Below are 12,454 nucleotides of genomic sequence, written 5' to 3' on the forward strand. Positions count from 1 at the left end.
GGACTTCCTGAGCTCTGAAATTATAGGTGTACACTACCACACCTTGATTAATCTTTTAAAAATCAAATCTATTAGTCATTTCAAATAATTTACTCTGGCTGTTGATTTCCTTTTGACTTCTATTTTTTTTTTAGTACTTTTAATTTTTTTTCATTAAGTTTATTTGTACATTTTAGGTATAAAATACAGTTACATTCATCGTTGGGATCTTGCATCTTTACATGATGTATCTTAGTTCTTACTTTTCCCCATTTCCCTGCCCTCCCTTCACCTTTCTATTTTTAATTTATAACTTTCTTCTATTTAATTTTCTTCTCTTCTGGGTTTACAAGGTAGAATATTAGACAATTAGCTTGACAATTTTCTTCATTTCTAATACAGATATATAAAGTTATACACTCCACTCTAAGAACTGATTTAGTTGTATCCTACACATTTTCATAGGATATGAAAATTACTATTTAGTTGAGGTTTTAAAAAATCCAGTCATTTTTTTCTTTGACGTGTTATTTAGAAATGTGTTCAATTTTCCAAAATTTTATTTTCCATGACTTCCCTACTTGATACCATTGTGTTCAGTGAATATATTCTGTATAATTTTAACTCAAGGGTTGCTTTATGCCTATACACATGGTCTATCTTTTCAAAATATTCCATGTGCATTTGACAATTCACTGCTGTTTTGCTCTAGTTGATTTTCTGTGACATCTTTCTGTTACACTTGATTTTTCAAAATCTACTTAAATTCCGTTATTTTCTTTCTTTTACTTTCTTCTTTTTAATTCTATTTCTGAATTATTGAGAAGGTATTTATATTACTGATTTTCAGCCTTTTAAATATATGCGTTGAAGGGCCAGGGATTTAGCTCAGTGGTTTTGCTGTCTGCTACGCAAGCGCAAAGACCCGAGTTCGATCCCTGGTACCAAAAAAAAAAAAAATGAATTGAAAGGCTATGTATTTACCTCTAAGCACAGCTTTAGATATAGTCTACAGGTTTTCATCTGTTACATTTTCACTATCATTTGGTTCAAAATACTTCCTAATTTAAAATCATGGTTTCTTCTTTGGTTTATATAATATTTAAATGTATATGGCTTAAATTCCTAATCTTTAGTGATTCACAACATTTTTAATTATCTACTGTTATTGATTCTAGGATTTTAAAAAAATTTCTTTCCAAATCTCTGTGATCAGTCTACTTGAAATGATTTCAATCTTTTCAGTTTTTCAGACTTGCTTTTATTGTCCATTTTGGTAAATGTCTATTTGTAAAGGATGTATTTTGCCATTGTTAGTTGCAGCATACTACATATAACTAAGCTACATTGGATAATTATGTTATTCTGTTCATCTGTATTGCTAGTGAATTTTTTCTCTCTTTGTTCTGTTCGTTACCAAGGGAAGTTTGATGAAGTTTTAAATCCCAATGTGAGTTTGTGTATTTTTTTTAGTTTTGTTAATTTATGATTTATATATTTTGTGGTTATTTTATCAAGTGCACATAAATTGAGGATGATTATATCATTCTGTAGGACTGACATTTTATTTTATTTTTTATGGTGGTATTTCAGATTTGAGGGAAGAGCTTATATAATTAAATTCACCACCTTCATTATGTACAACTGAAATGCATATTTGGTTTTGCTAAGAATATAGGAACCTTCACTGTTTTACTTTATTCATAATCTTAGCATTTTCATGCACTTTTATTACTAAAGTTAAGCTCTTTTGTTACTAAAAAACCAGCACCTTATATCTGCCAGTGACACTATCTTCATAAGTTAACGAATAATAACTGATAGGTCACTGACAGTTTTTGCAATTGCTTTTTTTTTGGTACTGGGGATCGAACTCTGATCCTTGTGCTTGCACAGCAGGCGGCGAAACCACTGAACTAAATCCCCGGCCCATACTGACAGTTTTGACCTACTTCCTTTTTTGCTTTACAAACAAAAATACCCAGACTCAAGTTCTAAACAGGGACCCTTCCTTCCTTCCTTCCTTCCTTCCTTCCTTCCTTCCTTCCTTCCTTCCTTCTTTCCTTCCAATAGCACCATTGAAAGCGCTCTACACAGCCATTTCCATCTTAATAGCAGGATGTGGATTGTACCCTTCCAGCTGAAAGTGTTCAGCTGTGAAGTCATCAATGGTCTCAACTGTTCGAAGGATTCTGAGCTTTGGAAAAGGTCGGTTCTCGCTGAAGCTGAGTTTTCAGCGGCTCAATGTGATTCAGGTAAATATGTGCATCTCTCAAAGTATGTACAAAGTCACCTGGCTGCGGGCCAGTGACATGGGCGACCATGTAGGTGAGCAGGGCGTTGCTGGCGATGTTGCCCAGGCCCATGTCCCTGGAACGCTGGTACAGCTGGCAGGACGGCTCTCCGTTCACCACGTAGAACTGGCAGAGGGCGTGGCAGGGAGGCAGCACCATCAGAGGGAGGTAGCACCATCAGAGGGAGGTCTTTCAGGTTCCAAGCACACATGATGATTCTTCTGTCATCAGGGTTGGTTTTGATGGTGTCAGTCACTTTCTGCAGCTGGTCCACTTCCTGACCCGAGTAATTACACAAGTCAACAATGACACCACCGCCTTCCTCTGGGCGTGGGGTGTGAACTTCTAGGATTGACATTTTAATAATTACATCATCTTTATCTTATGCCTGAAAGTCTACTTTAATACTAATACAGTTGTTCTAATTATATTTTGGTATAGCTGGATTATGTATTTCTCTTTCTGTTTTTCTGTATCCTTTATCCCTGCTAGATTTCATCTTTTATCTAGACAATTCTTTTAACTGAAGAATTAAGTCCTGATATATTTCGAATTACAGCCATGTCACCTTACTATTTTTTCCTCTTTGTTCTACCAAAGCTATGTTCTTTCATAAATTTTTTGCATTCTTTAGGATTAACAATTTTTTCTTTGAGTAGAGGAGTAGACCAATGATAGAAGACTTAGAGCACTTGCCTAGCATACTTTAGGCCCTGGGTTTAGTCCCTTGCCTGGAAAAAAGAAAGAAAATAACAGGATATAATATGAGGGGGGGAGATTTTTTTGTTCCATTGTTTTATTAGCTTGGTAGTAATACATCTCTACTAAATGTTACCCTAAATATTATAACATGCATCCTTGAATTACCACAATCTGGAGCAGTTAGCAATTTTATCATTTCCCAGACAATGTTAGAACCTTACAATGATATCATTTTATTTATTTCCTCTCACTTTTTGTGTTGTTGATTTTTTTGGCAGTATTGGATATTGAACCCAGGATCTTTGCACTGAGCTACATCCCCAGGTTCCTGCCCCCTTTTTAAAGTTTTGAGATAGGGTCTCACTGAGTCACTATTTTATTGTTTGTATATTTTAAATGTCACAAAATCTTTTCATTTTTCTGTTAAGCAGTCAAGATTCATTCAGGCTCATCCATGTGCATACCTTTGTTTCTTCTTCCACTTTCATGCTTCCTTCTGAGATCATTTTTTTCCTACCTAAGGAATTCCCTCTGGTGTTTTTTTTAGGTCAGGTCTGCTCTGTTAAGTTTTCTTAGTTTTTATTATAAAGTTACCTCATCTTCAGTTTTGAAGGATATTTTCACTGAATACAGAATTTTATATTGGCAGTTACTTTCAGCACTTTAAAAGATTTAAAAGATGTCACTCAATTGTCTTTTAGGTGCCATCATTTCTGTTGAGAAGTCTGCTGCTGGTCTTAATGCTGTAATGTCTTTTTCTCTCTCTCTCTCTCTTTTTTTTGCCTTCAGTTAAGATTTTATTTTTTTCACCTGTAATCTTCATTAGTTTTACTGATGTGTCAAGGTGTACTTTTCCTTTTATTTATCTGACTTGGGATATTTGTAGCTTAATACCTTTTATCCCTTTTGGAAATTGCTAGTCATTACCAGTTTGAACATTACTTTTCCTATAATCTTTCTTTTACTTGTAGGATTCCAATTATACCTATGTTAGACATTGTTATGGTTTAGATCTAAAATATCCTCCAAGAGTCTCATATATTTGGGTATGGGGCCTGGTCAGAAGAAAGAGATTACTGTGGAGAGTGACCTGGAAAGGTATGCTGTTGTCCTTGGCTCCTCCTTTCTTCCTCTGCTTCCTGGATGACATGGTTTGAGTGGCTTTCCTCTGCTACACCTTCCACCATGCCATTTCTGCCTTGGAGCTAATCAACCATGAACTAAATAAAACCATGAGGCAAAATAAACCTCTCCTCCTTTAAGTTGTGGGTAACAGGTATTTTGTCCCAGTAATAGGAAAGTAACTGATACAGATATTTTCAGTCTCACTCTCCCTCACTCAGGCTTTCACACTGAATGATATCCTTGGCCTTTTTAAAATTTTGAGATAGGGGCTAAGTTGCTAAATTGTCCAAGCTGTGCTCTTGCTAAACTGTTAAACTGGGGTTGAACTTATGATCTTCCTGCCTCAGCCTTCCAGAGTGTTGGGAGCTGGGGATTTAGCTCAGTGGTTCCACCACCCTCTCTTCTCCACAAGCACAAGGTCCCAAGTTTGATCCCCAGTATCAAAAAAAAAAAAAAAAAAAAAAAAGAAGCAGTGTTGGGAATGTCTTGTGTATTTTATGCTGTTTATAACCCATTCATTATTTCTTTATGCTTTAGCTTGAATATATTTTACTGATCTATCATACAGTATAACAATCATCTCTTCATTTATTTCCAATGATTTAAACTACTGTATCTTTCAGTTCCAGAATATTCACTTAATTCTTTTTCTAAAGTTGCAGTTCTTGAATTTTCTAAAATGTTATCATTTGGAGCTATTTAAACAGTCTTATTTGGTAATTCTAATATCTGGTTCACTATGGGTCTGTTTCCTCCCTTCTTTTGGCTTTGTTTCTTGATATAACTGGAAAGTATTTAATTACTGCTAAACACTGTGTGTGAAAAAATTTTAGAGGCTCTGAAAAATATCTTTCTTTGAAGAAAGATTTATCCTGTTAGCTAGGAAGTAGCAGCATAGGACAATGACAGATTACTTCAATCCAATTAAAAAAGTGAGTTGACTTGAAGCTAGATTATAGCCTCTTAAGGCTCAGATTGGGTGCTATGTCTATAGTCAGGTGAAATATCATGCAAGAGATTGGAACCAAATGGCCAATTTTGGGGTTATCATATGATTTTTAGCTAATGATCACAATGCTTATGGGTGCTTCTGTATGTTTTCAGATACATACAAAAGGTAAATATTTCTTAACTTTGCATGAAACAGTAATAATATTTTCCAGAAAGCTAAAATAAATGAGCTTAAAGAATGTATATAAGGAATTTATTTTTATGAAGTAAAGGATGCCCTATGTTAACAATACCAAAGACAATCTAAAAGTTTTCATTAGTCTTTTTGAAAAACATAGAAAAAAACTACTTTAGTAGAATCAGATGTTACTTGAAAATGAAGGAGAGGTAATAGAGAATATCGTATGACCTCTCTTGAAATCTTCCAAATTAGAGTATTGCACATCATATGTATTCAATGTTTATGTAAAATGATTTATAGATGCGCACTTAATTTTTCTAATGATACATGTCTGGTTGTTCATTTATTGGACATTAATGTAAAAGAAAAGTGGTTTAGACTTTTGATAAGCACAGACCTAGGGGTTCAGTAATGTTACACCTCTATGACAGTTTCTGGTCTCAAAACTAAGTTAGCAGGTTTGCTAAGATTTGGGGGTGGGTGGGATTTCAAGAGATTATAAGTATCACTTAACACTAAGAGTGTCCTCCTTTAAAATCTATAATGCTAAAGAATTGAAGATTCAAAACACAGAATTAGGGAATTAGTCACATTATGAACTAATTTTTTACTTTGTTATGTTTCACTCAGAATTAATAAGCTCTTTTGTACACTGAAAATAGTATTTTTTTCATTTTTAAAAATTACTTGCAATTTTTCAGGAACCCCTTTATCATAGAGAACAAAATATACCTGCATTTGGAATAAAAATGCCACAACTATTAATACAGTTGTAATAAAAATGCTTCAAACTCATTACCATTATTATAACTTAACATTTGTCTCAGACTTTTCAATGCACAAAGCACTTTCATATAGTGTTTCTTTATATAGAAAGACATCACAAGAACATAAATTGACACTAATTTTTCCCCTATGAATATGAGTACTTTTGAAATGGAGAAAGAAATCGTGCTTATATTTTATAGTTTAAAAAAAAAGTACACTTGCTGAGCTTTTCAAAAGGTAACATGGCCAAGCATAGGCTTTGGAATCAACAGGATCTCTGTTGAATTCCAGTTGTATTCACTTACTACCTATGCGACTTTGAGCAAGCTAATTAATCTATAAGTGCTTCATCTTCCATATCTGTGGATTAGAACATCTGACCAACTCTTTAGATTAAATGAAAAAAAAACTTTTTATGTATTCTAAAGCAATACCTACTATATAGTGAGAACTCAATTGTACTAAAAATGATGTTATTATTATTAGCAAAATTATCTGTTGTTTTTCCTGACCTTAACATTTAAATAAAATTTAATATACAACATAAATTAATTAGGGATGAAACAATGGCTGGTCCAGTATCACATATCAAATTAGGAAGAGAGACAGGTAGAGGAAAAAGTCAGTTTCAGAAGCAAATGAGACAGTGCAACCAAGGGAAGTGGAACTCATGAGGAAAGTCTGAGATTATACCTAAACTAGTTTAAATTTATGATGTTTAAACAGTGTAGAAAGTTATACTAAGGGCATCATGGCAATTCTGCTTTAGGAAGAATAAAATGGAAGCACATTTCTGATATGAATGTTGAATGAAAGAAGAAAACTGAATTGTATCTGTGAAATAAGGAATGGTTTCATATAAAATGGGACAGGGTAAAAGGAACCTAAGGCTGGAATAATTTGACTTATAGTAAAAGCAAATTAACTCACTTATATTGATCATGTACATTATTAGAAGAAAGATAAAAGATTGATCTGCACAGTTTTGCATAAAAATATCTCTGTTCCAGAGCAAAAGATCCTAATGCGTCTTCTCACAAATATGTGCTGTCAGTTGAACAAGAAATCTCAATTTAAAGTGTTTACTGTTTAAAGAAACCCATCACTATTATTATATAAACAAATGAAGTTATATACTGCATTTGCATAAAATTAACATTGTCTTTGTATTAATAACATTCATCCATTTTTATTTCATTTTAATGTTCTTCAGACAGAGCAAAACATTTAGATCAGGAGCTAACATTATTTGAGGGCCCATTATAAGGCAGATGTTTATATAAATTGCAAAATTTTACCCCTATACTACAGGTAAGAAAGGCTAGGTGATAAGTTTAAAGTATCATCAAATTCATGGTGGAAGCAGTATATAAGATTTTTATGCTTCCAAAGAAATATTCTACTGCTACTGCGCCTCCATGCTTTATTCAAATGTACCAGACATTGATGAAATGTTATTTATTCTGGAATTTGCAAATCCATTTTCCTTGTCCTTCCCTGGGGGAATTCATAATTTGTAGAGTTACACAAATTATATTGAAATATAATAGAAAAATAACAATAACGTGCTTGAAAACATTATAACAGTTGTGTGGAGCACAATAAGCACTCAATAAAAATCTGACTTACCTGATTTTAAAAACAAGTCATTAAATGTTGAAAATCATTGACACAGAAGCAAATCAGCCAACATTCAAAATTAAAATACAACATTATATAAAAAAGAGAAGAATACTAAGGCATTGGTATATTATCCCTGACTATCTTTTATGATTCCCCTACACAATGGATGTCTGAGCAAAGAAGGAACCATAAGTACTCATTGGAAATATACATTTAGTCTAGAGATTTGGAGCTGTTTTGTCTATTGGTCAGTGGAGATAGGTAATTGTTCTCTGCCACAATTCCAAAGTTCATTTTCTTTACCCACCAATTTGCAGTTTAAAAAGAGTGAGGACCAGGGAAGAGTTATATTGTACTCCCAAGAGCAGAGCTGTTTTCCTTTCTGTCATTCTCTCAACCTCCCAGAATAAATTGCTACTTAAAAAAAGGAAAGTCAAACATTTATGAAACATATTGCTATTTAGAAAAAAATAAGAATTGTTTTGCAAATAGTAGCACTATTAAAAGAAGAGGGAGAGAATAGCATCAGTCATTTTATATTACATATAAGCAGTTTATTAAAGAATTAAATATTTATAGACTATAAAGCCAGGCAGGCGATGAGTTGCAAACAGCTTGCTGAGAAGTACATTATAAAACAATGACTCTGTCAGTGATTGATAAAGAATAGAAAGTGCAAATGCTTTATAAAATCCCTAAGTTAGATATGAATTTCCAGTCTAGCAAAATAGGACATAGTAGCCAGCAATGTCACACCAATTTAAGCTCATGTATATGCCAAGAGCCTTCAGTGAACAAAAAGTACATTCTTTGATCCTTCCATCTCCATCTAATATAGAGGAAAAGGTTGCAAAGCAGAAAATTAATTGCAAGTGCTTTATGGATGCTCACTTTCAAGTTAATAGATACTAATCTAGATTCCCATGTAATCCATCTCATTTTCTTCCTAGATAAATAAGTGTATATAAGAGAAAGAAATCCTTTCTTTCCTTATAGAATCAAAGGAGAGATCAGAAAATCTAATGTACTTCCCTCAGTTTACAGAAATCAGATCACCTAATCTAATTTTCTCAGTTGACAAGAAATTGGGATTTAAAAGTAAAGTGATCTAAAAAAAAAAAAAAAAAAGTAAAGTGATCTATCCAAGTTTACATGGCTAGTTAATAACAGAATCAAGGTTAAAACTTGAGTGCCTCGTCTTCTAGATCAATATTCTTTACATAGCATCACTTTCTTTCCTTTTATTTTTTTCGGTACCAGGGATCGAACTCAGGACCTTCTGCTTGCGCAGCAGGCGCTGGAACCACTGAGCTAAATCCCCAGCCCTCTTCAATTCCTTTTTTAAAAATAAAATTCTGAGCTCTTTCCATCCATAAAAATCATTTCATAGTTAGAAACTGTGAGCTCCTTGAGTAAAATTATATTTCAATTATGATTTTTAAGCTCACAAATATTCTACCTCACTCTCTCTGTGGTTTTGTGAGAAAAAAAAGCTTTTAAGTAGATACAACTTTAGTCTACACATTCTCTGAGAAAAAATATATGAACTGCCTCTCCATGATTGTTTCAGAGTTTGAGTAACAGGATGCTATTTTTAAAAACTGACTTTCTTGAAGAATCTGATGTAATGGCTGTCTGTCATATACTAACTAGCTGAGAAAACAAATTATTTTTCATCCTTTATGACTGGTCAAGGCCTAAGGGTTTGCATGATTTTAACAGGAAGTCACCTTTCCTGGACTTTGTGGAAAGACATAAGCTTCCATGTGTCCTAGATACACTAATTTGAAAATCTATCTTTATTCCCTGCCTTTAAATTTAAACAGTCATTTGGTTTCTACATAATTAAGTTTGAAGTTCCACTTGTAAATTGGATAAAGATACACTATGAGTAAAATAAAATTAGAAATTAAATCCTTTGTTTCTATACAGCAGCTCAAGCATTATAAAAAATCAAACTACTGATGTCCCTGCCCAATAATCTCAGTAGATTTTTTTGGGGGGGTAATGCCTGAATTCCTATAAAATTATGCCCAACACAGAAAATTCATATGATTACATTAGATGCTTTTCTTTTTTTTAAAAGTGCCTTTCTGAGATTTGATTGACATGTAAAAAGCTGATATATTTAATGTTCACATCTCAATGAATTTGAGGATAAGTATATATCCAAGAAACCATAACTACCATAAAGGCCATAAACATCCATCATTTTTCAAAGTTTCCTTCTACAACAATAACTATTATTACTACTACTACCACCACCACCACCACTACTATAAATTTCACATATAAATGAGATAATATAGCATTTGTATTTCTACGTCCAGCTTATCTCACAGCATAATACACTCTAGGTCCATGTATGTTGTAAATGAAGATATCTCCTTATTTTTTGTGGGAATTTACATATCACAAATTCTTTATTCATCTATTGATGGATATTTAGGTTATTTTGACACTTTGGCTATTTTGAATAATGTTACAATGAACATAGAAGACCAAATATCTCTTGGAGACTCCAACTTCATTTCTTTTTAGATGTATACTCCAAAGTGGAATTACAACATTGTTAGTTCTATTTTTAATTTTTAAAACAATCTCTAGACTATTCTTCTGTATCAGTTGCACTGGTTTATAATCCCAACAGTGTACAAAGATCTCCTTTTCTCCACACCCGTGCCAACACTTGTTATCTCTTTCTTGTCTTTTTCATAATTGGCAGAGTAAGAGGTGCAAGATGATTTCCCAGTATGGTTTGATTTGCATTTTCTGATAATTAGCAATGTTGAGCATCACTTCATATAGCTGGTGGCCATTTGTATATGCTCCTGGAAGAAACGTTCATCCAGGTATTTTGCCTATTTTAAAGTAACATAGTTCTTTCTCCTTCCCTTTTCTTTGCTGTCTAGTTGTATGAGTTCTTTGTATAATTTAGATATTAACTTCTTATCATGTGTATGGTTTGAACATATTTGCTCCCATTCTACTGGTTGCCTTTTCATTTTTGTTGATTATTACTTTTGTGGTGCAGAAATTTAATGGTTTGATGCAGTCTTGCTTTTTTATTTTTGCTTTTCTTGCTAGTGCTTTTGGTGTTATATTAAAAAAAAATCATTGCCAAGACTAAGGGCATACAGCTTTTATGCTGTTTTCTTCTAGAACTTTTATGGTTTCAAGTCTTTATTTACATTTTTAATCCATTTTGAGCTTTTGTTTTTTGGTGTGTGTGTATCATATGAGATAAAGGCAGCATTTTGCTCTTTTGCATGTGGATAGTCAATGTTCCAAGTGCTATATACTGACCAGACCGTCCTTTCCTCATTGTGTATTTGTGGCACCACTGTTGAAAAGTAGCTGACCATGCATGTATAGATTTATTTCTGGGCTTCCAATCCTATTCCACTGGTCTATGTGTCTATTTTTATACTAGTACTATACTTTTGTGACTACTACATTTTGTAATATAAGTTGAGATCACTAAATGTGATGACTGTAGCTTTAGTTTTGTTCTTTTGTTCAAGATTGATTTGCCTATTTGGGGCCTTGCATGCTTCCATGCGAATATGGAAATTTAAAAAAAATTTCTATCAATATGTGCCATCAGAATTTTAACAGGGGTTACATTGAATTTGTGGAGTACTTTTACTAGTGATCCACTTAGTCAGCTTTCTGTTACCACAATGAAATATCTGACATAATTAAATTATAATAAAAAAGGTTTATTTTGGTTCATAGTTTTGAAAATTCCAGTCAATGATCAATGGACCCCATTATTTTGGGCCTGTGGTCCAGCAGAACATCATGGTAGGAGTGTACATTGGAGCAAAATTGTTCACATTACTAGCCAGGGAACAAAGGATAAAGAGAAAGTGGGTGGAGTCTTATAATCCTCTCTAAGGTCATGCACAAGGCCCCACTTCTCAAAGATTTCATCACTTCCCAATAGTGCCACCCTGGAAAGTAAGCCTTTAACACAGGGTCTCTGGAGGACATTCAAAATTCAAATTATAATAAGTATTATAGATATTTTAACAATTTTAATTCTCTCAATCCATGTACATGACCTATCTTTCCATTTATTTATATCCACTTTAATTTAGTTCATCAATGTTTTATAGTTTTCAGTATATAGATTTTTCACCTATGTGTGTCAGGAAAAACAAATCATCTGCTTGGTTTTTCCTCTGCTCTCATACCACAATCAACACAGAAGACTTCAGTGACCTTCAATGTGGGTATTTCTCTCCACCAGCAAGCAAACAATCAGTTCTGTAGCTGTGGACACCAGCTGGGCATATCTAATTTGTTCCAATTCTGATACTATCTATATATCTGGAGATAGCATCCCATCTCATAGGATGAGGGTTCATCCCCAAGACTGGCCATCCTCTCCCACCTCAGATGCCAAACACAAACCCTAGATTGTTTCACTTTTGCTTCTGTACAACTGGCTCTAAATCAGGACTCTCACAATTCCTTCCTTAGATTTGATTAATTTGCTTGAGGAGTTCACAGAAGCCAAGGAAACACTTACATGGAAGAGGTGCAAAGTTTGCAGGCCCTCTTCAAGTGCATTACTTTCCAGAAACTTCCTTGTTTTCAGTTATCTGGAAGCTCTCCAAACCTTACCTTTTAGGGTTTTTGTGGAGACACCGCTGCATAGACATGGTTGCTAATCCACTGAGGCTGTCTGTTCTTTTTGGCTTCTCTGTGCAGCAGTCCTTTCTCCAGGATATGGGGTACGATCTCTCTGGAACAAGAAGGATCTTATGACCCTCTGTTGGAGAAGGGTTGGTCAGAGATTGTCTTTGTGATTAGCTCCAAGACA

General features: G+C 33.8%; 1 pseudogene; it reads right to left on the reverse strand.

The window, feature by feature from the left end:
* Window positions 1-1,510: 1,510 nt before the first annotated feature.
* Window positions 1,511-2,631, reverse strand: LOC101725875 (thymidylate synthase pseudogene; annotated as a pseudogene).
* Window positions 2,632-12,454: the final 9,823 nt, after the last annotated feature.

This window comes from Heterocephalus glaber, unplaced genomic scaffold (genome assembly GCF_053883595.1).
Source record: "Heterocephalus glaber isolate CG9 unplaced genomic scaffold, H.glaber_assembly_v1.0 deba00000071, whole genome shotgun sequence".
In the NCBI taxonomy this organism is placed as follows: domain Eukaryota; kingdom Metazoa; phylum Chordata; class Mammalia; order Rodentia; family Bathyergidae; genus Heterocephalus; species Heterocephalus glaber.